This window comes from Gossypium raimondii, chromosome 3 (assembly GCF_025698545.1).
Source record: "Gossypium raimondii isolate GPD5lz chromosome 3, ASM2569854v1, whole genome shotgun sequence".
In the NCBI taxonomy this organism is placed as follows: domain Eukaryota; kingdom Viridiplantae; phylum Streptophyta; class Magnoliopsida; order Malvales; family Malvaceae; genus Gossypium; species Gossypium raimondii.
In genome coordinates this window covers 52,791,701-52,794,779 of record NC_068567.1, presented here as the reverse complement: position 1 = coordinate 52,794,779, position 3,079 = coordinate 52,791,701, and the positions used below count along the sequence as shown (strand labels likewise).

Here is a 3,079-nt window from a genome sequence, read left to right as displayed (position 1 = left end):
AAAATAAAACTAGTGTTGCCACTTTGGATCTTTATAAAGGCTTATTCTCGTAAATTTCTAAAAAAAATTAGTCTATTTTTATAATATTTTAAAAAAATGAACTTTTTTGAAAATTTAATCTGAGAACAGATAAATGTGCACCCACGCCAGTGTATTTTTGCTGACACGGGGTAAAGTGTGTTCCTGTCAGCGTGCTTTTCTGAAATTTCCTCTTAAAATGCTTCCACGTAGGCATGTTTTGGGTTTTTTGGTTCATTCCGGTAAATAAAGTTTAAAGTGGCTCATTTCCGTAAATAAAGTAGGAAATGAACATTTTAGTAAAATGGTCCAGAACATAAATAAAAATTTTAATTTCTTTTTCATTTTCGCTTGATTTTTTATTCTTTTTATAATAACATCTAAAAGTAAAATACAATTAAATTATTGAATGTAGAAAAATTTTAAAATTTATATTTACATATAATCACATTTATACTTATGTAATTAAAATTTAATTGTATATGTATCTAATATATTTTATTAACAAATTTGAAACTAGGATATAAATGTATATATGAAAAATATTTGAAAAGTACCGAAAAACAAGAAAATGTATATATACATGCCAACATCAAAATAAAAAAACTGTCTATCGATATAGTACCGGGTATTTTATATTAAATTGTTTTTAGTGGGATGGCAAATACTGTGGATCTTTAGAGAATCGTATAATTTTGAGGGAGTGGCCCAATCTCATGTTATGTGCGAAAACTGAAAACTACAGTACGAGTTTGATGGGCAGTGGCGTAGGACAGAGGCAGGCATGATGCCGGCAGGTCTCCACTCTCAAAGCCCCCAACACTTTCACAAATTAACTGCAGAAAAGTTGTAGGGTCCTTTTCGGCCTTTCACCACCAACAAACTTCCAAAACTGAGCCATAAAATTACTACACAATACGGCAAAATCCAAGCTCTGCCTGTGCCTGCTTACGACTTTTGCCAACATGCCTCGTAGACGTGTTAATTACTCTGAGCGAAAACATTTTGGATCTCTCATTTGGGTAAACTAATAAGGTTTTGGAATAGTTGGCAAAAGTAAAAGTTTTGAATTTTGAATATCAAGGTTCAAGATTCATCTTGTAAATTATATGTATAGATCTTTGAGTTCCACCATATATTATTACGTATAAGTTTTACTTCACCATGTATTATTATGTATGAATTTTATTCAATTAATCAGTTTTATTCTTGATTATTCTAGTGCTTACTCTATAGTAATTAATTAATTGTATATTATTTCTAATTTTCGTTTGTATTGGAATAATTTGATTCTACACTATGTGGTTGCTTGAACATAAACTTGTATTTATACTTTGATTGTACTTATAATCTTTCAAAGAAAATTTCATTTAAATAGAATTTAAAGAGATTGAAATAAGCTAGTTTTTTTTTAAATTTTAAAACATATTAAAATTTTTTAATATAGTTTACATATTTTTATAATTAAATTTAACTATTAATATTAATTTTATTATGAAAGTCTTAATTGGAATAGCTTTTTAGGTTGGGTTGATAAAAATTTTGGGGGAAAAAGAGTAGAGTATATGATGATAATTTTTTTATTATTTTTTTTGTTTTATTTTTTATTGGATTATTTTGCTTCTCAATCTTCAAAATTTAGTTCAATTGTATTTTTCTAGATGAAAAAGTTGACTAGATCATGAAAATTTAATAGTATTAGTGTGGCAATTCACATATATTTCATAAAAAATTAAAACATTATTAAAATTTTGTACAACCCAATTTTGCCCAAACCTGGGCCCAACAAACAAAACAAAAACAGACCCAACTACCCAACTAACCCACCAGCCCAAGACCTAAACCCAAACCCAATTGAACCAAACCCAATACCCCAGGCCCAATACCCATTTTCAGAAAAAACAAAAGTAAAACCCTAGCCCCTAATCAAGTGGCGCCGCACCCTACCCCTAGCCACTGCCACCACCGCACGTCATTCACCACCACACGTCCATCACCATCGCCACTTGCGCCGCCAGCCACCTGCAAAGGAAACAACAACAATAGTAAAATCGGATATAAAAGCCGAAAGAAATGTAACTTAAAAGGGGGTTTTTCTTTTTTTTCTTTGGATTTCTCCTTTTGTAATAGTCAGACAAAATCAAAGAAAATAAATAAAAAGGCAAGGAAAACCAAGGTGATTCCTGGTTCTTAGATTGCAATCTTGCGTTTTTATTTATTTATTTATTTTATCGTTGTTTTTATTTATTTATTTTAACGAAAATAAAGAAGAAGAGAGGGAAACTCACCGAGGAGGCCATTCCGCGAAAAAAGGGGAGACTCTTGGCCGGCTTTTGGAAAAAGAAGAGGGGGGAGAGAAAAATTTCAGATTTTTTTTAAAAGAAGTGGCTGAAATGAATTTTTGAAGGAAATTTGGGTTTAAATACCCAAGATAAAACGGCGCCGTTTTGATAAGGTCAGGACAGCCCCAAAACGACGTCATTTTGGGCTCCTGACCCGAGACCCGACCCATCTGCCTTAGGGGATCCGCGCGTTTTGACGGAAGGGCTAATTGCACGTTTAGCCCTTCCGCTTTTTAATGCTTTTAAAATTAGGATCTTTTAATCTTTTGAATTTTACCCAGAAATTTGTTTTGCGTTTTCAATTAAATCCTTACCTGAACTACGTCATTTTAAAGGAAGGGCAATTTTCTTTGCTGGTCCCCCCATGTTTTATGCGTGTTCAGAACAGTCCTTCCCTTTTCGTTTATTTGAGTTTTGAACCCCCGAATCTTGTTTTAATGTTTAATCAAGTCCTTTTGCTATTTTGTTTATTTTCTTAACAAATTTCATATTATTATTGTTATTATTATTATTATTAATTATTATCATTATTAGTTTTATTTGCCCTTTTACTTATTCGTTAGTTTTGTTTTTTTTTATTTTTATTTTTTATTTATTCTATATATATATATATATGCATTATGCTTGTACGTATATTTTTATAATTTATTTATATATACATACAAACGCATTCTTTTATATTTTATAATTTATATATATATATATGCCTATATATATCT

General features: G+C 30.5%; 1 long non-coding RNA gene across 1 annotated transcript; it reads right to left on the bottom strand.

Annotated features, from left to right (window-relative positions):
* Positions 1–1,702: 1,702 nt before the first annotated feature.
* Positions 1,703–2,413, bottom strand: LOC128039636 (uncharacterized). The gene is made up of 2 exons (XR_008194084.1): positions 2,307–2,413; positions 1,703–2,040 (listed from the first exon to the last, which is right to left on the bottom strand). It is a non-coding gene; the product is annotated as an uncharacterized LOC128039636 (long non-coding RNA).
* Between the last annotated feature and the right edge of the window lie 666 nt (positions 2,414–3,079).